Source organism: Ambystoma mexicanum, chromosome 1q (assembly GCF_040938575.1).
Source record: "Ambystoma mexicanum isolate Mex_15411 chromosome 1q, UKY_AmexF1_1, whole genome shotgun sequence".
NCBI lineage: Eukaryota > Metazoa > Chordata > Amphibia > Caudata > Ambystomatidae > Ambystoma > Ambystoma mexicanum.
In genome coordinates this window covers 493,669,454-493,694,757 of record NC_090922.1, presented here as the reverse complement: position 1 = coordinate 493,694,757, position 25,304 = coordinate 493,669,454, and positions in this window count along the sequence as shown.

Genomic DNA, 25,304 nt, shown 5'->3' with positions numbered 1-25,304 from the left:
CGCCGTGTCTTCTAGTGTGACTCGTAGATCTCGGCCTTCTCCTAGCGCTGGTCCCCTTCTCATGATTTACCGGACGTGTAGAGTGAGGTGTCTGCAGACGGAAGAACAAGGATTTAGGAACTGGATTGACTGAACTTCTCCTTCCTCAGTCCTCTTATTCGAACCAAGGGCGTGGCTTGCTCACCTTAGATATATTAAGGCCGGGCTCTCCATCCTGCGTCTTTGCAGGGGCGCAAGCACCAGTTACTTCACTGGTTCACTGACAATCCTCTTGATTGCAGAGGTTGATGTTGGAAGATAACGCCGTTTACCGCACGAGCGGTTTCTTGATAGTTATTGGAGCACCCTTAATTTAGTCCCTTGCTCAGTCTCAGGGTGTCAAGATTGAAATTGTAGAGGAATGATGCGGCGAGCAGGTGAGTAGGAAAGATGACCGGTTGCTGTCACCCTTTCTAATGTCTCTCTTTGTCCTGCAGGTTTAGGTGCAATGGACGCTGATGAATAAGTGCCCAGGATCGTGCAAGCGCGTATGTACGAAGAAGATGAAGCGCGGTGCACGTAAGTAAAATGACTGCTGTTTGTTTCAAAAGCACGCCTTAATGTCTCTTTTGTCCTTGCAGATCGTGGATGCAGAGAGCGTTGCTAGATGGATGCCGGCGAACGTGCGAGCGCGTAAGTAGAAAGTTTATGGTTGGTTTAGAATGCACCTTAAAATGTCTCCCTTTGTTTTGCAGATGCCGGCATGCAGCGCTTCTTGAAGTTCAGAACGTGCGGAGCGCAGGTAAGCAATTCAAGAATGCAATGCTTAATCAAGTCCTTTTCTTTGCAGATGTCGATGGGGAGCCGAAGAAAGCGGCGGAAGGCTTTGGGAGATGCCGCCGTATTTGGTAAGTAAGAGCGCTGCTCTCGAATTGAATTCTGCTAACCTGTTGTTTTGTCTTGGCAGGTGCAGCTGAGGATCGGATCTCTAGCAGGTAAGGAATTCGTTTTCACAGGAACTGGAGCTGAAGAATCTCAGGAAGACTGGAGCTGACACGGTGAGCGTCCTGCTGCAGATGCAGAATAACGCGAAGCACGTTTCATCAATCGGGTGTGGTTTAAATAGCCTTCTGTAGTGCTTAGGCGTCTTCTTCCACAGCCTCGCCCAGGTAAGAAAAGAGTTCCTGTGTTCTGATTCCAGGGAGTGGCTCCTGCCCCACCCAGACAGGAAAAGTAGTTCCAGGCAGAGAAGGATCAGAAGACCATCGAGCTGGTAAGTAAGCAGCATGGTCTGCTGCAGGTAGGTCCACCCAAGCACTCTTAAGCATTATGAGCCCGGCGCTTCCAGCGCCGGGACCGGTCATCTTTATGAGCCTGGTGCCACTGGCGCCAGGACAAGGTCCAAAAGGTCCCGATAGGGACTGGCTGGTACCCAGGATCAAGGTTATGGGCCTGCTTCCAAGGATGTGAGGCAAGTCCTGACCCCTTGGAAGCAGGGATCATGACACTATACAATAATTGCTAGACTCATTAAAGGTTTATTTCAGGCACACTTCAGGGGGTGAGTCACTGAATTAGTCTGTTCTTAAACGCCTCAACTCAGCCTTTAATCCTTCTCAGGTCGATAAATGAGTGGCAACACAGGTTGGGTGATTTTGGGTGTATATTTTCTCCTATATAAAACGCTTAAGCGTAAGTGCTATATAATAACACATCATTATTATTTGGTCGTAGACGTCTGCCTGCATTCACAGTAATTTGGTAATATGGGCCTTTATACACTGATCTTAACGATACATATGGCGATCCATTCTTGTATGAAATGTACATCACATTAAGGCGACATAGTAACCATATTGTTTGTAGTGTACAATGCTATGTGATAGCACTTCCTGTTTTGTGAACGGGTGAAAGGTCGCGTTCCATCACATCCCACAATATCACTTCGCGGTGGGGTCAAATTACATATTCCTGTGATGTCACCAGGGGTCAAGGGTCGTGTGATGTCACTTCCGCTACCCCTGGCATATTGGTGAAATGACGTCCCTGTCTTTAACATGGGGTCCTTCATCACATTTCAGGAACTACCAGAACCCTTGCGGAGACAATCCCTATGGTGGACGTTGGTTACATTAAGCCGGGATCTGCCACGCTGCTAAAAAAGCCTGGGCGGAATTCCCGGCACTGCCACCAGATGTACCTTTATTACACACCATCATGAGGGGAAACTCTGCTCGGGGTGGTGTGTCCTGACTGTACTACCAGCTATAAAACTGTGGCAACAAACCATTAATGAAACATCGAGACACCTGGACCAGAGATCTAGACACAAACATTACTGACAAGATCTGGGAGGCCATGTGTCTGCAGACCAGAGCTGTGTCTCTTAACAGTTTAAAATACTACACAGATACCATTACACCCCGGCCAGACTACACTTCTTTTCGCACACTCTCTCTGCTCTGTGCCCTAGATGTCACCCAGGTGAAGCAGGTTACTTCCATATGCTTTGGAATTGTCTGAAGCTGAGAGTATTCTGGGAAGGGGTATGAGATAGGTCAACAATATTCGATTGCATTATTGAGCCCACCCCACTGAACTGTCTGTTTCACAGATTTGAGCGACTACACCGCGGCTTTCATAGAGTGGCTAGGCTCTGAATGTTATTGACAATCCGCAGTGTATTGTTATTACGGTTACGCCTCACCTGTCCGTCAGTGACTCATTGGCTGCAAGCTGTTACATGGCCATCTGACCTGGAGGAGAGATGTTGCTCACTACAACCCACGAACTGCAAGCCAATAGACATATGGGCTCCCTTTAGTAATTACTTGTTATCAGTGCAGAGAAACACTCACAATGACAAGAGCCTACTGACCGATTTGTGATTTTTCCACACCCAATTCCTTCCATGTGGTTGCAAATGTGCCTGCATTGATACTCGTTATGTTCTATGTTTTGATTATTGTGGAGCCAAAGTGAGAAATCAAAGATGTATGGTCCATCACTTTCATTAATGCTGCTACCTTCTTCTTTTGTTGTAATGTCAAGCACTTTATAAAGTTTTTTTTAAAAAGCGTGATCACAGCAGCAGCCAAGGTGTTCAAGAGGCAGACAGTGGGGCTGTGGCTCAATGTGCTTGAAGGGACAATACTTCAGAAACTGTCCTGCTGTTCCCATTTCGAATCTGTGTGAATGATCCCATTGGGATGACAGGAAGAAAAATATTTCAGAGTATGTGTTGTGTGATCAAAAAACATTGTTATGATGTGTGCAAGTCAGTCTCATGAGACCCGCGACGCCGGCGGCCTCGAGAGACTCAGTTCGTGAAAGTGCACGCGCAGGAGGAAGAGCCCGCGAGAGAGCCGGGATGCTCTGAAAAGAGCACAACAAGCAGAGCAGGCCACAGAGGGTGCCCAGGCGTGGCGCTCCATATTTAGAGAACTTGTGCAGGACTAATGCTGCCCTTCACTGAGCCTGTTCATTTGGGTTAGCAGACTTCCTTGCTGGAAGAGAAGTAACTGCTTAGAGATCTTGTGGCTTTTTACATAAAGAACCCCTGCAAATACATAATCACTGCGTCATTGCCTCCTCATTTTTATTTATTTATTTGTTTATTTTGCAGTTTATATAGCGCGCCAAGCCCAAAGGCATATGGGCACTTTCTTACAGGGTAGAAATGTTGCAGTTACAGTTGTTACAAAGAGAATATATGCAAGAGAGACATGAGGCATGGTATTAACATTACAGTTAGAGAAAGTATACACAATATTTACAATAGTTACAGTAGGTGCAGCTGTTAGGGCGCGCACAGGTTGGTCAGTGGAGGTGGAAAGTGTGCATCAGTTGCCCAGGCTTTGAGTGAAGAGGTGCGTTTTGAGTTGTCTGCAGAAAATCCAGAAGTATTCTTGTGCTCTGAGTGGGAGCGGCAGAGAGTTCCAGAGTTTGCTGGCAGTCGTAGGGAAACTGCTACCCCCTGCATTTTGGAGCCTGAACCTGGGAGTAGTGAGGCAGTGTTGGAAAGCTGCTCTAGTCGGTCTAGCGTGCTGTATCATGGTAATTAAGCCAGACAGGTATGCAGAGGCCATCCGTTGAAGACATTTGTGCGTGAGGTTGAGTGATTTGAACATGATACGTTCATGCACTGGTAGCCAGTGTTGCTAATGCCTAGTTGCTGATATGTGTGCTGATCTGGGGATGTTCAGTGCAGCTCTGAGAGTGTTATTTTGAAGGACCTGTAGCTTCCTGATATTCTGAATCTTGGTGCTGGCACAAGGCGTAACAGTAGTCAAGACGGTAAGGACTAATGCTCTTGCTAGAGTCATACAGCTGTCTGGTGTGAGGAATTGTCTGCAGGCACTGATGAGTTTGCAGGTGTAGGAGGTGGCTGATTTTGTGGCATTAACTTGTTTATTGAGGGTGAGTGAGGAATCTAGGTAGAAACTTTGTTAGTAACTTTGATGGTGTTACCATCAATGTTGAAGGATTTGAAGGCATCCTTTAGTTTAGTGAGCTTGTTTTGAGAGCCTAGGAGGAGCAGCTCGGTCTTGCCATCATTAAGGCATAGCCCATTATGCGCCATCCAAGCTTGAATGGTGAGGTATATGGCATTAAGAGAGGCTGTGTCAGGGTCGTGGCCCCTGGATATTGGGATGAGGATCTACGTGTCATCTACGTAGTTCGTGTAGGTGACACCCAGGTTGTCCAACCGGTCAAATAAGGGCTTTGTAAAAATATTATACAGACTGGGGGATACACACGAGTCTTGGGGTACTCCACACGCGACTATGGTGGGCGGTGCTTCCGCTTTGGGGGAGAATACTTTCATGGTTCTGTCACTAAGGAAAGATGTTATCCATAGTGTGGCATTTGTTGAGAAATGCCCTGCTGAAGCAAGGTGTTTACATAAGATATTGTGGTCCACCAGATCGAATGCAGAGGAGAGGTCCAGGAGAAGGAGCAAGGCTAGTTTGCCTTTATCCCTCAGGTCATCCATTTGGACTTTTAAGTCTAGGGGTGCTGTTTCAGTCCCATGTCTTGGGCGTAATACTGACTGACGTAACCCAAGGATGTTATGGGATTCTAGGTATTTCTGAATTTGCAAGTATGCTACTCTATCAAGAATTTTCAAGAGGAACGGTACAGTTGTTATTGGGTGGTAATTAGTGGAGATGTTTGGGTTGGGGGTAGGTTTTTTAAAAAGGGGTAGTACCCAGGCATTTTTTAGGTCTGTGGGTACGCAGTTGTTTTTAAATGAGGCATTAATAAGATTGGTGATGAAGGGGGTGAGTTGAGGTGCGCAGTCTTTGATGACTGTAGGTGGGCAGGATCACCCTGGCACCTTGATGGTTTTTAGGCTTAGGATGATTTCGAGGACTTCAGAGTTATTTTACTCCATATTTGGAGACGAGAACCAAGAGCACCCCCACGTACCGAAAATGCAAAGTTAAACACCAAGCCCAGCCATTCTCCAGTCTTCAGATGGGCCTGAAATTCCATGGCCTCAATGGGAGCTGCTACTCATCAATTAAATTACATCAATGCTGTTGGGGGCACTGACTACCCCCGGTCAGGAAAAGGGCCATGCTGTTAAATGCCATGTAGAGTAGAGGGCCAGAGAATTTTTGCGGTGCTAAACCACAAGTGGCTGAAGATGATGATGAAGACGATGATGTGTTTTTTTTTTTTTTTTTTTTTTTTTTTTTAAAGTTTTATTTGTTTTAAGTCGAGATGTCAAGACAAAACATAAACATCAAGACCTTTACAAATCATGAGTAAATACATTTCTGAGTATAAAAAGAACTTACATATAAGTTCATATATTATATAAGGTAAAAAGAACAGCTACAAGTGCATGTTACATTTATAACTCCATGACAGTCAACATAAAGATATAAATACAAAAATAGTCTGAGACAAGATCCACGGTCTTGCTATTTGTCGCTCCCTAAATAGCTTGGGCCGTTATATCGAAGCTAAAACATCCTGGTCTAAGCGTATAAACATTTCATCGACAGTAATTGTCCATCAAATATGAAACTAATTACCCATCAGCAGCTCTAACTCAATGGTCTTTACTAAGCGTGTAGTTCGGATTATCGAGGCGTTTGTCGCCCCCCACATACTACTTGTCCAGATCCATTCCCTTGATTCAATAGTATTTGCCTCCACAAATGATTCTATCATTCTACAGCGTGCCTTTTCGAAGTACGTGCAATACAAAAACAGATGTTTAAGGGATTCGGGCGTCTGCTTGCAAAAACGACAGATTACACATATGTCAGCTACATCTTTCTTGAACCAATGCTTTTGTCTAACCCGTGTGTGTAGCAAGTCGAACCTAAACAGCATAAAAGTTTGCCGCTCCTTGGGACAAGGGCATAGATTTAGATACGTCATACAAGGTGTTTGTTTATGCACGAAATTGTTGTATTCTAAATAAGAGGAGTAATTAGCTATTTTTGTGCAAATATCCGCCCAATCAGTTTGATACAGTTTTTTTTTAATCTTTTCCTGAAAGAACTCTAAATCATCACATGTTAAATTAATCCTTTCCATAATTCCTATCATACGTTTTTTATATTGAACTATGGAGGGAGGATTCCTATTCAACATCATAGTATGAAGATCTAAGTATAGTGAATTTTTTGGCGGGTATAACATTTTCGCAAAATTCACTAGTAATCTCCAGTTGTATTTAGCGGATAGAGAGTTCAAGCCTAATTCATGTATAATGATCGTGTTAGGCATGGATGGGGGCAGATCAAGAGTGTATTTCCACATCTGCCCCTGTAATTGGTCAAAAAGTGGGCCCAAGTCACTAAGATATAATTCCACTCCGTAGAGTAATATTGCCTCTACTTTTTTAAAATAAAATTCTAAGAGAGGAATTAATGAGAATTTGCAGATCTTATTTCGGAGCACCTTCATTTGATATTTTAGAGTAGTCGCCTTATAGTAAGTTTTTCCTTGATTTTTCGAAACAACATATTCTTTGTCAAAATGAGGCCAAGATAAGGAAGTTCCATAACTGTCTTAATCAAGTCATCATCAAATCTCCATGAAAAATGACGGATTTTTTTTCTATTCGCAAATACTATTATATTGGATTTTTGGGGATTTACCCTCAAATTATTAGATCTGCAGTAGCTCAAAAAGTTTTCTAATTTATGTTGCAATCCAGCCTGTGAGCGGTCAAAAAGCAGAATATCGTCTGCATATGCCAACCATGATATGGTAAGCGCTCCGATGCGAATCGGAAATGATTTCTCCTTGTCCCAAATTTCGTCGATTCCAGCAAGATAAAGATTGAATAACATTGCTGCGAGGTTACAGCCTTGTTTAACCCCTATTCGTGAAGGTATTTTCTCTGTAAGGGAACCCAACCGGTCTAATCTTACTTTAAAATTTGTTTGATAATGCAGCATTTCTATCAATATAATAAGATATTGTGGTATCTTAGCTCTTTGAAGTTTTTCCCATAGCTTTCCTCGTATTACACAATCAAATGCTGCTTTTAAGTCTATCGATGCCACAAATACAGGCGTGTTGTTAGGACTAGTAGCATGGGCAATAATATGAGCCAAAATACACGCATTAAGCGGTGTTCCCATCCCTTTACGGAAACCAACTTGCGAGGGACTCAGGATACTATTTATAGCAACAAAACTTTCAAGCTCTTCAAGGATTAATGCAGCAAAGATTTTAGCCGCTACATCAATAATTGCTACTGGTCTGAAATTATTGGGATCTGAGATACTACCCTTTTTGTGTATCGGAATAATGATAGACGTAAGCCATGAACTTGGAATTGCCTTAGCTCGAAATATCTCCTGATAGGTGTCATAAAATATATTAGCCCAGAACAGTGGGTCGTCTTTAATTAGGCAAGGTGGAAGGCCATCCGGCCCAGGACATTTGGAGCTTTTTAGCCTATAAATTGCAGCACAAATGTCGTTCTTGTTCCAAGGACAACTATCAGGAATTAAATGCGATGCAGGTGCAACATCATACTCCATAAATTCAACAGGCAAAGCAAATTTTTTAAGAAAAAACGAGTACCATGCTGTGCTGTCTATGCAAGATTCGAAACCTCGAGGAGTGTCTTTTTCAAAAGATCTTATCGTTTTCCAAATATCTCTATTTTTCCTGTTACATAATAGGTTAACCATTCGTTGATTTTGTTGAATTTTTTTTAGCATACGTAACTCTTTAAGGTTCTTTTTGTAATGCCACAATATTTTTTTTTTCTCGAAGCGATATTCACTCTGAGTCATGGTGAGCCTGGAATTCGTTATTTTACGTAGCTCACGAGTTTTCTTTATTTTTAGTTCAGCAGTGACATGACAATACAAATCACTCCCTTCTACTATCCTTTCCTTCGAGGAATCGTCCGTAGACAACTTTGCAAGGTGCGCAGCTATTGTCTTACCGTTCCAATTTGAGATTGTTGCATTATCAATATTGTTAACAGTATGGGTTTTCCAAAGGTCTCTGTTTATCAGAGCCGTAAACCTCCGACATGTAGACCGAGACCAGTTAATAGACAACATAGGTCTATCACATTGAATAAGACCTAAGTGAGTCAAGGGTACGCAGCGTGCAAAGTAGTTTACCCCAAACACAATTTTCAACGATTTAACTGGCGCTAATCTGCCTGAAAGCTCTTTGGATGCAAACATGTGATCGATCCATGATTGACTATTTCCTCGTTTCCATGTAAATTGACAATGCAGTGCAGAAGTTAAAACAAGAAATATGTTCCAATCTTCAAAAAGCCTAATCCACTTGTCTCCTTTATTAAGGGAGGCTTGCAGATAGGGGGAACTGACGTTCCTATTATAGTTGTCATCAGTACATAATGCATTGAAGTCACCTCCGATAAATATTTCCGCATTAGGTGCTTTAGCTAGCGCAATGGTGAGAGTCTCGCCGAAAAGCTCAGAGGCTTGTTCTATGGAAAGTTGTGATGGATTCCAGTAAAGAGAAATCAAGAGTAGATGACCATGTAAGTTCACATCAAAGCAAATGTCGCACATAATGAACAAATCATTGTGATATATATTATTGATAGTAAATTTTAACGTGGTATCAATCAAAATCATTAGCCCCCCTGAGGGTCTTCCTTCACTACCTTTCTTTGCTTGGTGAAAACATACCGCAAATCCCTCAATTTCAATGGTTGTAAGCGCCATCGTTTCCTGAACAAGCAGAATATTTGGAGCATGTTCTAATTGAAGCTTATCTTTCCATTTTAGAAGATTACCAATGCCACAACAATTCCATGACATGATAACTAAGTCATTATTTTATAATGTATTTATAGGTGGAGTTACATTAACAACTGTTTTCACCAAAGGTTCCAACCATTTTAGACTGTTAAGGGCGTTCGTAAGAGCTGACAAATGTTCTATCATGTTGTTGTGTGATTTCTTATCGCCCAAGTTCGAAGTATCAAGCTGAGAGCCCACCATCAGCGGGGGGTGTATGAACTCCATAAACTCCATGGCTGTCTTTCTGTGGTCGAACCCCATCATTTCAAGTCCCAAAGACCGGAGATCATTTCGATGTTCCCATATCAGTTTTGCAATAATGGGTGAAATCATATTCAATAACATTCTGTTGTTGTTTGACGCGGGTAAGCGAATCCACTCTATATCGTTAGACCCTAAATTTCTTAAAGATGGAATTTTATAAAGTGCGTTCATGAGAAATGAGCGATTAATTTGTGCCGTACCGTTAATCTGAGGGTCACTTTTCCACCCCACGATAGTTTTCATTTCTGGGGGTATCTTATGAAATTGCAGCATAATCTGGGAGTCTTTATCTTCACTAACTGTATCCTGAACTTTATTTTCAGTCTCAACGTTTCCTTTTTTTTTAGTGGCTTCACCTTCCCCCCGTTGATGGCTAGACGGCACAGTCCGTACTTCCGTTTGGATATTTGTAGTACTTGGTTTTTGCGATGCATGTATCGATTCTTCTAGCGTTGAGGTGCCTATGGTAGATATCGGCTGCTCATGCGTGATCTTCTGAGAAAAAGGCATTTGAGTCTCTGATTTGTTGGGTTCGGTTTTAGTAACTACCTCCGTTATTGCATTAATTTTATCTGTCACCAGAGAGTCGCACGTGTATAATATCTCTGTACCATTGCATGTTTCGGATGGTTTCACATAAGGTACGCAACCGTTGCTACATTTATTTTGCGTATTCCGCACCAAGCTGTCAGATTTTTTCGAAGACAGTTCTTTAAAGAAAGCTGTTACCTGTGATTGAATCATGTTTTCAATGCTAGGCTGTAGCCCGTCTTTCTTCATGTTTACTTTTTCTTCCACTTTATATTTTTGAATGAGAGATTGCAACAGAGATATTTTTTTTTTTTTTTTACTAGGAGATTTAGTCGTTATTAACGCATCACTTCTCTGGCATTTTGTAGGTTTAATTTGTAATGCAAACTTGCTTTCATCATCTAATTCATTCAAGTTCAGATTTTGATCAGTCAGCTCTGAAGATGTTTTAGTAGGTGATGAATTTATTCCATTCTCAATTTCAAGTTCAGAGGCTAAATCATTTATCTTTTTTGCAGTGTTAGCACAATGGCCTTTGTTTTTATGTCTTCTTTTTAATGCTTTTAAGTGATTTCTTTTAGCACGTCGCGATATAAAATAAATCTTATCTTGAGCATTGAGGGTGTCATGCCCGCCTTCTTTAAGGTTTCCATTAGTAATCAGCTCAACCAATTCCGAAGGACTGTCGGGTGACTTGACAGGTAGGCTTGCATTTGGTGCAGTATCTTTGTGTTCCGCAAGGGTTTTCTCAGGCTCTTCGTTTGTTTTGGTCTGCATCAAAATTGATTCGATTTGACAGAGTCTGTCATGCTGGAGCTTAGCAATTTCCAAGTAATTCATGTTATTAATAGGTGGGAAATTGCCTTTTTGATTTTCATTAATCTCTTTGTGTTGAAGGATTTGAGCAAAGGTTATCGGGATTCCGTTGGCAAAAAATTGTTCGTCTGAAGTCTGTGAAGCAGCATTTTTTTTCTCAAGAAAATGAGTGGAATTAGACATCTCATTTCTTACCAAAGCGGCTGCTCGGATGTGACAATCGGAGTGATATACATGACAAGAATCTTGTGCTAGCATATAGCCTTCAATTTTTGAAAGTTGGGCCTTGTTACTTGCAAGCTCATTTTTCATCTCTTGTAGTAAGAGATGTGAATGTTCGTGTCCACGATCGAGTAGATTTAGGATTCTCGTGAAAATAGGTAGGTCATTAAGTTTTTGCTCTAAACCTTCTTCTTCGTTTATATCATTGGAAAAGGTCGCTTCAGGGACGTTTGAGAAATTAAATATGGGGATAGACGTATTGACCGGTTTCTGTTCTCCTAAACCTTCCTGCATGTTACTAGTGTCTGCGAGGATCTTGAGAGGTAAGCTGGTTATAGGCGTTTGACTGGCTAGATTTATCCTGTGTTTCTTGTCAGAATTATTTAGACCCGCCAGCAGCTCATTAGGTTTATGAAAATGTACGTGTTCTCGCCAAGGACCATTAATGGATACCGGTGTTGAGGGGCCTAAGGAAAGTCTGGCTCTTTTGTCAAGATCGGACATAATCACCGGTGCCAGCATTGATATATCCGAAATAGGCAGGTATTTATTTGCATGTATATCCACAATTATTTTTTGCACTTCACTAGTTTGCTCCGCAGCCGCAAAAGGATCATTCGTAATGTTTTCATTTGCGGTTTTTATGGAACAGACTTCTATATTGGCTAAGCTCTCCAAATACATTTCTGGTGGCCGATTCGTATCCAGAGTATCCCTCAAATCATCCGAATGCATAGACATCGACAAGAGTGATGTCTTCCCATGCAACAAGGAAATGGGGCTAGACACCTCATTTTTTTTTTGGTTTTGTTTTTTTTTAGATTTTTTGAAGATTCTAACATGGGGATCGTTTTTGAAGGGCATTCCGTCCGCTTTTTCCCATTTCTCAAAATAGAATCCATGATTTCCCTTGGAATGCCACCTGGAGTTCAAATAACGGTAATTTATGGGTGGTTCTAAGGACAGGGTTCGATCTCCCTATAAGGGTGAGATAGACAACTTAATAGGACTCAACACAAGTTCATAAATTGTATTAAATCCGAACCCCTAAAGGTAATTACACTCACCACCCCCCTCTCCCCAAAGAAGAGAGGCACCAAACGCCCGTGCGCTCGCAGCGAACAGCAAACAGCACTTCGCTGTACTTCCCGGTGCGCGCGCAGGTGCGCTGGCGCCACAGATTTTGAAGACGTGCCAACCACGTCACGAAGCTGAAGGGGAGGGGCTAAGTGCACTCGTAACACCCTACAAGAAATGAGATAATAAGGGTCGGTGAGGGACTAATAGCTGCAGTGTTATCCAATACGAGGCCCCCACCACATAGAGAGTCAAGGCAGTCAATCAATACGTAGGACTACTGAACTACATTTACGTGTACATGTGTACCTTTACGTGTGCATTTACGTGTACATGTCCAAACACGAATTAGCCTTTCAAGTCCGTAGACTGCCGACCACTATGCCTACAATACAGCATGCATGCTATAGATCAGCACAAAGTCACCTCGGTTTCCTACTTCCGAGTCAGGCAGGGAGTGTCCCGCAGAAAGACGTCCTCCAGGCGTATCGATGAGCAGAATTCCCACGGCAGTCTCGGCGAAGTCGAGGCACAGTTCCAGGAGGGCAGAACGACCTCACAGCAAACAGCACTTCGCTGTACTTCCCGGTGCGCGCGCAGGTGCGCTGGCGCCACAGATTTTGAAGACGTGCCAACCACGTCCCGAAGCTGAAGGGGAGGGGCTAAGTGCACTCGTAACACCCTCGGTTTCCTACTTCTGAGTCAGGCAGGGAGTGTCCCGCAGAAAGACGTCCTCCAGGCGTATCGACGAGCAGAATTCCCACGGCAGTCTCGGCGAAGTCGAGGCACAGTTCCAGGAGGGCAGAACGACCTCACAGCAAACAGCACTTCGCTGTACTTCCCGCTGCGCCTATGATGTGTTAAAGAAGGCCATTATGCACATAGTGAGGAGATTCTCCAACAAGGAAAACACTGTGCTGCACTGGATAAAATGTTATTACATGGAAACAAGAAGCTGTGGAGCCGGTGGACGATTACGTCACAAGGATGAGAGAGCTGCGACTTTGGGAATCACACTGAAAGCATTTTATGCTACATGCTGGTGATCCACGCAAATTTGAGGAAGGTACAGGACAAGTTTATATTGGAGAAGGAGTTGGTATTGGACAAAGCAATCCAAATTGACATAGCTGTCGAAGAAAACTCAAGCATGCATAAGGAAATGCCCAGTAGTACACTTTGCCCTGAAGTACATGCCATGCAGTTTCGGGGCATAAGGAAAAACAAAGATGGGATGGCAAGGACGACAAGTTCGGGAGAAAAGAACCATTGAAGTGCCACAGGTGTGCCAGCAACTGACATCTAGCCAACGATATAGGCTACCCCACTCGAAGGCAAAGAGTGTTCCAACTGTAAGAGAATAGGGCACAAAGCAATTGCATGCAGATGAAGAAAATCACAGTGGTAGAAGTGAGTGTTGATGCGAGAAGTGACGAATCGTCAGAGAAAGACAGGCCGAACAGCTCCACTACGATCTGAGTTGACAGAAATGAGACCAGGGTCATGGCAGACTCTGACTCTGATCTAACCATTTTGCCCATTCGCACCTGAAAGGAGATGGTGGGCAAGGACAAGATAGAAGTGTACAAAACAAAACATAAGCCCACTGTGTTCAGCGGTGCATCAGTTTGCTTACTGCTATACATCAAAAGCACCATTGAATTCAAGGGGAGGAAAAAGCACACCAAAGTGTTCTTCCCTGAAGAAGGTCCTGCAGTGCTAGGGTGGGATGATCAGACTAAGTTAGAAATAAAACTCAGCCCGAGCACAGATTATCAAAGTTCTCTCGATAATAGGAGAAGGAGCGTCAGTAGCAAAAGAGGATTTCCTGATGCTGTCTCCAAGGGTCTGGGCAGAATTAAAAACTATGTACACAAAAGTAAATATGTCACAATGCAGTCCCAGTCAAACACAGAGTTTGACCAGTGCCTGCCATAGTGCGACAAGCTTTAAAGACACAGTTGGAATGAATGGTGGATGAAGGCACCATAGAGAGCGTTGAATCATCGGAATAGATGAGCCCGGTGGTGTTCATTAAGAAACAAGGCTCAAATGCGCTGAGAATATGCATAGACTTATGAAGCTTAAACTAGAAGTCATTGCTGACTGTTACCCACTTCCAAGCATCAATTAACTCATCTTGATGATGCAAGAGGCCTAAATTTTCTCCAAATTGGACATGCGAGATGCGTACCATCCGATCACATTACATAAGGAGTCCAGACCATTGACTGCATTCATCACTCCATTCGGCACCTTTTAATACACCAGGATGCCACTTGGGCTATCATCCGCAGCATCACCTTTCCAACGGATGATGGATTAATTGCTGAAAAACATTGTTGCGTAACCTATTTCCAAGATGATATCCTGATCTACGCAGAAGACATAAACAATCATGACAGGGTGTTGAAAAAAGTGTTTCAAACACTACAAGATGCTGGTGTATGGTTGCGCTATGATAAGTGTGTCATCAGGGCCAAGGAAGTGGAGTACTTGGGGTATACCATATCAGAAAAGTCCAAAGAAAAACATGTTGCAAGCCATAGTAAAGGATCCGGCACCAGTTAACATGGAGGAATTGAGGCGATTCTTTTGCAGAGCGGAGTATTATGCGAAATTCGTGCCCAACTTCTCTGAAGTAACATTGCCTCTGAGAGATCTGTTAAGGAAAGTGGTAGAATATGTGTGGTTGGAGAACCAAGATGGTGCAGTCAAAGAAGTGAAAGAGAAAATAATTGGCGCACCATGTCTTCGGCCTTTCAATCCCCACTGGAATACCTTCATCACAACAGACGCCAGGGTGTATGAATCCAATGTTTCTGGCTTCAGAAGAAGGAGAAGGGGAGAGCCCATGGGGGAAGGCCAGATTGAAGGGAAGAAGGAGGGAGCAGGGGTCCCAATGGGAAGAATCTCAGTGTACAGGCATTGAGGCAAAGATCGTTGGAGGTGCACCAGGACTGGCAGTCAGGGATGATGGAAGGTGCAAGAGGGTCAGCAGGAAGATTGAAAAAGAGTTGTGCTCTGTCTGCATAACACTGGAATTTGGGGGAAAAGGACGAGATGGGGCATGCCAGCTGAGCAAGGTAGATGTTAAAGAGCCTAGGAAAGGATAGAACCCTGTGGGACACCACAGGTGGAAAAGGAAGTAGGAGAGGAGAAGGTGGCCAGGATGACTTGGGATGAGCTCTCAGTTAGGAAGGATGTCAGTCAGTCCAGTGCCCCTTCCGAGATACCAAGGGTATTGTTGAGCCTTTGTATGAGGATGGAATGGTTAACCATGTCAAAGAGAGAGGAGAGATCGAGTAGGCTGAGGACAGCTTTGGAGTTGAAGTCCAGAGATGCAAGCAGTTCTTCAGGGGTATTCAGAAGAGCAGTTTCAGTCCATCTGGATGTTCGGAATACAGATTGCTGGTCGTAGAGACCACCAATAAGTTCGGTGTGCGAGTTGAGTCGAGGAAAGGCCACCTTCTCCAGCAGTTTGATGGAAATAGGGCGGTAGTTGGCAGGACAGGTAAGGTCTCCAGAAGGTTTTTTCAGAAGGGGGCGCACAAGGGAGTGCTTGTGAGAAGATGGGAAAGATCCAGTGCCAAAAGAGGGATTGCAGAAATCAGCGAGCCTAAAAGCTGGAGTTATATCCGCCACCGCACTGGCAACAAATTGCTGGTACTACCAGCCTGGTAATACTGGTGAAGGTAATACCAGCAAAGTCCCCCAATGGAGTCCCCAGGACACTCCATGAAATGGGGATTTACCAGTGTTTCCGCAATTTGGAATCTGTCTGTAATTCCGGCATGCCAAGTGATGGAAACGGTATTACAGGTTGCCCGTATCCGGCCGGTAATACAGCAAACAAGTAATTAGGCCCTATATGTCAAGTCTGGGGAACCGGCAACAGGTTGAGAACCTAAGAAAAGTGAACCGGCACACAACCTATATTTTTTAATTGGAGTGAGACCCAATACACCTACTGAAGAGTCTCAGAACTTTGGTGAGTCCCTGTGCCACGAAGTGGGACACAGATAAGTGTGTTCAATAATGAACCTGGAGGGATCTGACCACTGGTAAACTCTAAGAAAAAATAAGAAAGAAGCATTATTTTTGCCAAGTGGGGGGGGAAGAGAAAACAACAAAGAGAACATTTTGTGTTTTTACTGACAAAGCCTATAAGAAGTTTGGGAAGTGTGACAAACTATTTCCAAGGAACGTAAGACTGAGGATAAGTCAATTACGAGTTTGGCCATGCAGAAGCCCACTCCAAAGCTGTTGCACAAGCCTTCATTTCTCCTTTTAGTTAGATTGTTTAGGATTTCGACTTTGGACTATTTTGATTTGGAATTCGATGAGCACCCTTAGTTTTTGGGTTAAAGGGCAGGACAACTTTGCTCATAGCAATGGGATCAGTTAGGCATTCTTCTTTCATTTAAATAAATCAAATTGGGACATAATCCCCTGTAGTCTGAGTCCTTCTTCTGGTTCACCACAGCTGGCTGCACTGAAGTGGCAGAAATAGCTAAACCAGAGATGACCTTGTGACTAGTTGCCATCCCCACAGCCAGAGTTTGAATGCTTGCAGTACTTGTTGTAGCAGTGGTGTATGTACAGCTTGTGGTTGTTGACTGTTGTTGTAGTACTATACTATCCATGATTCATGCATCCCAAGCAAATGCAGCAGCTATTGTTTTGTCAGTGAACCGTGCAAAATTTGCAATGTGCCTTCCTCTCCCCTTCCCAAGTTTGTCCTTTGGCTGTGAGGATATCTTAATTGGTAATACATTTTTTTCTCAAACACCAGACACACTTGAACTCCATTTTTCAAAGAAGGTGCTGTATTCCCACCACCTGGGATCACTCACCACCGGCACAACCACCTTCAATAATATTTACGACATCGCCAAAATGTTCTTTACCCAAGCAATCCTACTGGTTGTTTTGCTGTTTGAGTGCACCTGTTTAAACAAGTTTGCCCATTGCAAATTCCTCCCCCGGCCTATGACTTGCAGTATGCTGAAGCTGGTGATGTCTTGTGTTACAATGTCAATCATCCTGGCACTAAATATAATATAAATTCCTCTCACTGCTTTCAAGAATATTTTTGGAACTTCAAATATTTTCTCTCCTCCCAAAACAATTCAACTGCTTGTTTTATCTGTGAGAATGCCCATTCAAACCAGATGGCCTAGCAAAAATTCCTCATGCGGCCTACTTCTCAGTGTGCTTCAGCAAGTGGTGTCTTGTGTCACATAGACAGTTACCCTGCCACTTATTGCCGACCTTGTCAAACACTTTTTCCAGCATCCCCACAATGTTCTCTTCCACCAAAACAATTAAACTGCTTCTTTTGTGTGTGAGCATGCCCATTCAAACCAGATGGCCCAGTGCAACTTCCTCCTGCAGCCTACTTCTCATTGTGCTTAAGCAGGTGTTGTGTTGTGGCACATGGTCAATCAACCTTTCACTAATTGCACGCTGCTTCCAAAGAATGTTCGGGCGCACACAAAATGTTCTCTTTCCCCAAAACAATTCAACTACTTGTTTTGTGTGATTGCTACATTCAGATAACCTGGCCCAGTGCATCGGCCTCCTCTGTACTATTGCTCAGTGTGCTCAAACAGGTGGTGTGTTGCATAAATCAGCAAATTAACCTGATGCTATTTGCCCACTGACCCCAATAACTTTTTCACCATCCCCAACATTTTTTCTTCCTTCAAAACAATTCAACTGCTTGTTTTCTCTCTCAGTGCACACATTCTATAAGTTGGCCAGTGTTCCTACTTGTGCTCAAGCAGGTAGTGCGTCACACAGCCAGTCAACCACTGAAGCCTACCACCAGTGATCACCATCTCCAACAATTTACATATCACCCCCACATATGTTTCTATTCCCCCAAAGTTGAGGCACATTAATTCAGTTCAACTTCTTGTGTGTGAGCGTGTGTCCAAAAAGCAGCTAAAGTACATATGTGCTGAGTAAATTGCTGTGTTGTCTGGCATAGAAAGTGAAATCTCTCCAAGTAATCCCCAAATCTTGCCTACTTTTCTGCGAAATGCAGATTGCTTTTAAGTGGTGCTTGCAGAAATAAAAAAAACATACATGTATGTTCTGTTGAGCATTACCTACAATCACTGACCCAAGTTATCTCCTATAATATTAAATGCACAACATGCAATGAAATTTCGTTTTAAAGTCCAGAAATCCCTACCTAAGAAAGCTCGAACTCTCAAATAGCGACAGACATGTACAGCTTCCTTTTCTTGTAAATGTTCCATCTTTCTGTATTTCCCTATAAATAGACTGAATGCACAATCCCAGAAGACCTTACCTAGAAATGAATTGCAATGCCACAGCTTTCAAATAGCACCAGACACAAGTCCACACCAGCCTAGTCCCTCTGAAGATATCTGGACTCAGCCTGACACATTGCCACTGTAAAGTACTTTCCATTATGTGTTTTCCCAAAATATACCATCATTATCACCATGAACTACATGTTCATGCTTCCTGCACTCAGCATATTTCAGCACTCCATATGTAAACCAACTTTTAATTTTGCATTCATCTGACGTATATAATGCCGGCATTGCCACAGTAGTGCATATACCATGCTGCCTGTGCCCAACATATCCACATTTTGCCAGTGTAAACAAGGTTTTCATGCTGTCTCTGCCAACAAATGCCAATATTTCCATGATAAATGATGTTTTAATTATTTCTGTGCCCAAGAGAATATGACAAAATTGCCACTGTAAACCAAATGTTCCTGCATCTTGTGACAAGCAACATATGCCAGACTTGCCTGTTCAAACTTCATTTTCATGTTGCCTGTGCCCAACATAGGTCCATACTTTCTCTGTAAGGCACCTTTTTGGTTCTGCCTGTTCTCAACAAAACATGCCAGAATTGGCACTATAAAACACATTTCCCACATTTTCACATTGTGTGTTTGTGCGTCCCTGACATATGCCAGAACCTAGACTGTAAATCATGTTCTATTGCAGCCTGTGCCCAACAATATTCATAATTTTCACTGTAAACCACATTGAAATGTTACTTGTACCTGACAACCATGAGAGCAAATCATTTCAAACAACAGGTGCCTGCTGCCTTGCCCGACATTTGCCACCGCTGCCACAGTAAACCATGTTTCCATGCTGCCAGTGCCAAACATATGCCAATATTGTCACTGCAAGCCAATATGCTGTTCCCATCAATGTGTGCCAGCATTTCAACTATAAACCATATGTTTATAATGTCTGTGTCCCAAAAATATGCAAGACTTTCCATAGGAAGTCAAATGTTCCTGCTGCCTGTGCCTAAACTGTTATGCCATCATTGCCACTATAAACCCTGATGTCATACTTCCAGTGCCAAACATATGCCAGCATAACCACTTTAAATCATACATTCCTGCTGCATGTGTCAAACAACATATGCTTCATAGCCATTGTAAAAAAAATGATGTATTTATTTGTTTGTTTGCTGAGTTACGGTTTAACAATCGAACTTTTACAGACACATTACATTAAAACATATCTTAACCACAGTCATTACAAATACTAAAAAGAGAGAAATATCTGAATTACATAAATAACTCATTAAAAAATGCAAGGAGTGCAAGAATTACCACAACCTGATCCCTTTGCATTAATATTGTCCACAATTGGCCTTTAGAAATCATTGCACAATTTTGGACAAAATGACAAATATTATGAAACCTTCAGTCAAAATGTCATGCACAATCTATATATTTAGATGCATGAGTGTTTCTAGTTTTTTAGGCAATAAACAGAATTGTCACGACCGAGTTACTCTCGGTAATCCTGTTTAAGCTGCAAGAACCTCCTTTGGTTTGTAAAGATTAAAAGAAATGTAATGTAATTGCTAAAAACGTTTTTGTTCAGCATAAGTGTTACGTATTGCAAAGTAGAGCCAAAAGAAGGGTAAACATGAACAAATTGACAAATGTTAATCAAAATGCTCACTTGCTAACAGTTTGTCTATACTTTTATCATTGTGTATGAGAAACATATCCAAAGTTCTTCAAAGATTTTGATGTTAGACATAAACACAGATGTGTAATGTGTCTTTAAATGGTATTGTTGTTCAGACCTATGATTTGTGATCGACAAAATACATAGGGTCTGATTCACAGAAGGGTTTTATAATGGTGCAATCCCATAGGAAAACACTCTGTGAATCAGGCCCATAGTCTCATCTACTTGCTGCAAAGAATTTAAATTCACTTACTGTAAAGACTGGAGGGGGGTGTCTGTACTTCTGCTCTCTATATGGCAGAGGAGAGGCACAGAGGACCCCAGCCAAGATTCTCTATAGGGTAGCGCTGGTCGAGTAATCAAGGCCTACCTTCTCAGGAGGTGATGCAAGCTGGTTCTTAAGTACAGTGTAGTCCCCAAGCCCCCACAAAGAAATGTCCACACACTGTATTAGTTAAAACACAGTCTTTATATAATTAATATTCAAGGTTATGTACACTATCACAATAACTCACTTTGTGCTTAGAAAATCCACAAAGGCAAATATATACAGTTCTAAAGTGGTACCACAATTATTATCAGATCTCATTAAAGTGCATCAACTATACTCTGGTCAAATGTCACACAGATCAAGGAATAAAAGTAACCAACAATAGATACAGGAGGAAAGCAGTTGGTTAGAACAATGGGCAGAATATTGACCTCTACCAACTAGGCACAATTCTGTGTGGAGATCCGCCCACCTGGGCAACCTGTAAATTAAAGATATATCACAAGCCCAGTTCATATATTGTTCGATAAGTCTTATTTCCTTCTATAAGGTTTCTACCGCGCCAATGCATCTGGTAGAGCAGAGTTTTTCGATGAGGCGTCAATGGATCCTTCTTGAGTGACTCCCTTTAAAGCAGGAGCCACGGATCATCAAGAGGCATCGAAGGTGAACTTGGTGCCAATGAAAAGTTTGATGGTGCCGAGACTATGGCGTCGATCCAGGCGATGCTCGTCAGAGACGTCCTGTGAGGATGAGGTGTGCGGGGCACTTCAGTGTTTAAGAGTTCAGGACCGCAAAGAGTTTCTGATGAAGTGTGGCCCACCCGACAAGGGCATTGAGTTGTCAAAGTCTTTGTGGTCTTCAGGTGGTGGGAAACCCACTGGCGGATGCTCCTCAACGCGTCGACTGCCTGGCCTTCTCCGGCGGGATAAGGCAGGCGGCGGTGCGGACGAGTGCGTCCGTGAATTAAAAGTCTTAGACAAAGGAACGTGAGGCTCCGGTCGTCGGCAGCACGGCGTCAAGTGGTCCCCTCTTCTGGGCAACCCGGCTTTGACGGGCCTCCAGTGGTTACGGCGATACTCCAAACCCTGGTCGATGGCAATGGACTTTGATGGCAGTGATGTCTGGGTGCTTTATTTCGTTCCCCTCGGCGGTCCCCATCTCCGGTCGGCAGCCTTTTGAGGGTCTGACTTCCAGGGAGCTTTGGCGAAGGTTAGCGGTGCTCGAGGGTCCCTCGGAACACAGGAATAGGGTGCCTAACCAGGTCCTCTCTTGGATCAGTCCTTGATAAATTCGGCAGCCTTCGGATCGGAAACAAATGCAGCAGCAGTTCTTCTTCTTCCAGCTGGGCGTCAAGGATAAGCAGTTCCAGTTACTCTTCAAGTGACAACTCAGCTTCTGAACAATTTCTAGTGGTGAGAGGTCCCCAGATATACTATTCTGTCTCTCATCCACACTGCTGGGTCACAGTCATCAGCCAATCATACAGAAGGGCATTCATGCAGTCAGTCAGCCAATCAGGCATTCAGTGCATTCAGGCAATACTCCTCCCTCTCAGACATTCACAACAAGGAATGTGTATTGGGACAAGTACCCAGCCATTCAGCACTACACACTGCATTCATACCAGTTTCAGGCAGGGCTGTCTCAGTCATTGTGTCATACACCAGAAACCAGACATCCACAACAAAAAGTGCATATTGGTAACACACTCCATTCACCCAGATCCCACCCACAGGGTGTACCCACAACATACAGTCACGTGGAAGGCTCCAACCAGTCTGGCCTGGACTTCATAACAACACCATATATGGAACTTCCACCAAACTGCCAGTCAGGGGGAAGGGACAGAGTCAGGGCTTCCCATGACTTTGGGAAAACAAGGTAACAGGCAATAGAAAGCAAGAGACCACAGGGGCCATCTTGTTTCCTATCAGGAATCAACTGAGTCCAATGGCAGGGCCTGGATATCCCAAAATGGAGGATACTAGAGCACCTGTCAAATTCAGCATGGAGCTGCCACCAGTCCATAACCTGCTCTGTGGGCCACACACAGGTGCCCAAAACATACATTAGGGGCAAAGGGTTGAACCCCCACCCATGGGTGCCAGAAGGGTATCTCATGGGTCTGTAAACAAAACCAAAAACAGGAAGAGCTGCACTGCCAGGAATCCCATATGGACGCCTGGGCAGAACACAATACAGAACACAAATGAAAAAGGACTACAGGACAAGGACAGGTAGGCCCTGTCCCTCCAATGCATTTCCAGCATCAAAGTCACCCCCCCAGACTGAGGTTAGGGTGCCTAATCTCCCACGAGATAGACACCCTCATCCAGACGGTCAACATACCTACTGGAAAGGCCATCTGAATTATCGTGTCTCTTCCCTGGTCTATGCTCTATGGTGAAGTCTAGCCCTTGCAGGCTAACGGACCACCTGAGCAGTTTTGGGTTCTCACCCTTCAACTGCATAAGCCACTTCAGGGGCTTATGATCTGTTTGGACCTTGAAGGTAGACCCGGTAAGGTAGGGTCTAAAACGCCTAAGGCTCCACACTATACTAAAACATTCCTTTTCAACTGTAGCCCACCTAAATTCTCTACCCTTAAGTTGTCTACTGATGAATATGATCGGATGTTCTCTTCCTTTGTCATCTAACTGGGAAAAATTGATCTGTTTCTGAAAGGCACAGGAGACCCCACTCTCTAGATCGGGGTATTAACGTAATAGTTCATCTCAGAAAGAAAATCCAGAGGAAACAATTTGCAAAGACGTATTAAGGGTTTTATTGTACCTAATACATTTACTCTGTGAGTTTAATCACAAATTAATCTGCACTCAAGCAGTTATTTATTTAACATAGCAGGAATATTTAAAAACATCATAATTTGATAAAAATCATCCTATTAAATCATTCATACATTCATCCGCATCCATCCGACATCCATCAAACTACTCATACAACACATCAATAAGTACAAGATAAAAACATATAACAAATATACCAATTCATCCACAATTTAATAATTGTACAAAAAGTTTTTGTGCAAAACAACACATAGTGCAAGGCCACAGTAGGTTTTATAAGTGGTCAGCAAAACAACTGCTCTGCTGTTGTCCTGCTAAAATCTCCCAAATATATATATTTCGGATGTCGGATGGATGCGGATGAATGTATGAATGATCTAATAGGATGATTTTTATCAAATTATGATGTTTTTAAATATTCCTGCTATGTTAAATAAATAACTGCTTGAGTGCAGATTAATTTGTGATTAAACTCACAGAGTAAATGTATCAGGTACAATAAAACCCTTAATACGTCTTTGCAAATTGTTTCCTCTGGATTTTCTTTCTGAGATGATCTAACTGGGACAAGACAGCTCCAATTCCGGTGTTGCAGGCGTCCGTTTGAACGATAAAGGGCTTGCTCTAATCAGGTGCACACGACACGTGTGCCCTACACAGACTTTCTTTCAAGGCATAGAAGGCCCTCTGACAGTCTTCAGTCCAATTAATCTTCCACAGCTGTTAGGGTGAAGTCGGTGCTGTCAGGGGTGCAGCTGTGGTTTCATAGTCGGCCACGAATTTGCGATAATACCCAGTGAGACCCAAAAAGGCTCTCACCTGGGTTTGAGTAGTGGGAGTCTCCCAGTCATGTACATCCTATACTTTACTGGGGAGAGGTTGGATGTGACCCCCTCCTACGTCATGACCAAGATATGTGACTTTACCCTGAGCTATCTGGCACTTGGTGGCCTTGAAAGCGAGGTTAGCCCTTTTCAAGGCCTGCAACACCTTATCCAGATGTGTCAAATGCTCTTCCCAGGTGGAACTGTAGACGGCAATGTCGTCTAAGTAAGCCACACAAAAGGCCTCCAGCCCATTGAGCGCATGATTGACCAATCTCTGGAAGGTGGCAGGGGCATTCTTCAACCCAAAAGGCATGACCCTAAACTGGTAGAGTACCTCAGGTGTTGAGAATGCAGTCTTTTCCTTGGCATGGTCCGTCAGATCTATTTGCCAACAGCCTGATGTAAGGTCAAAGGTGCTCACAAATTTGGCAGCACCTATGGTGTTCACGAGATCATCAGCCCGGGGCAATGGGTGCATGTCAGTTTTGGTAACGGCATTGAATCCTCTGTAGTCCACACAGAACCTCCAATCCTTGGTACCTGCCTGGGAACTTGCCTTCAGGAAAAGGACCACTGGACTGGACCAGGGACTGGTTGAGGGTTCAATAACACCCAGATCCAACATATTGGCGACCTCAGCCTTGATGTGGTTCTTAACTGAATCTGACATATGGTAGCACCTGCTTTTGACAGGCACACTGTCACCAGTGCCAATTTCGTGCCTACACCACGGTGTAAGGCCTGGAGTCAGTGAAAACAGAGAGGCATACTGCCAGAGCAAATCCCTGCAGGCCCTCTGCTGCTCTGTCGTCAGATCGGGAGAGAGATGTATTCCCTCCACGGAGCCATCCTGAGGGTTGCTATGCAGCAAATCAGGAAGGGGCTCACTCTCATCCTCTTCTTGCACTGAAGCTAGCACGAGACATGAGACTTCTACTCGCCTGTGGAAAGGCTTCAGCCTGTTAACATGGGATAACTGAGGTGCTCCCATGTCAACCAGATAATTGACTTTGCCCATCTTGGAGATGATCCTGAAGGGTCCAGCCCACTTGTCTGCCAAAGCTCTAGGCTTGTTAGGCTCCATCACAAGGATTTCCTGTCCCGGAGTCCAATCCACTTGTGAGGCTTTAAGGTCATGCCAGTACTTATTCAATTCCTGGCTGGCCTTGAGATTTGCTGTCGCCTGACCCATCATCTGTGTCATCCTACATCTGAGGCCTAACACATAGTCCCCCACTTGC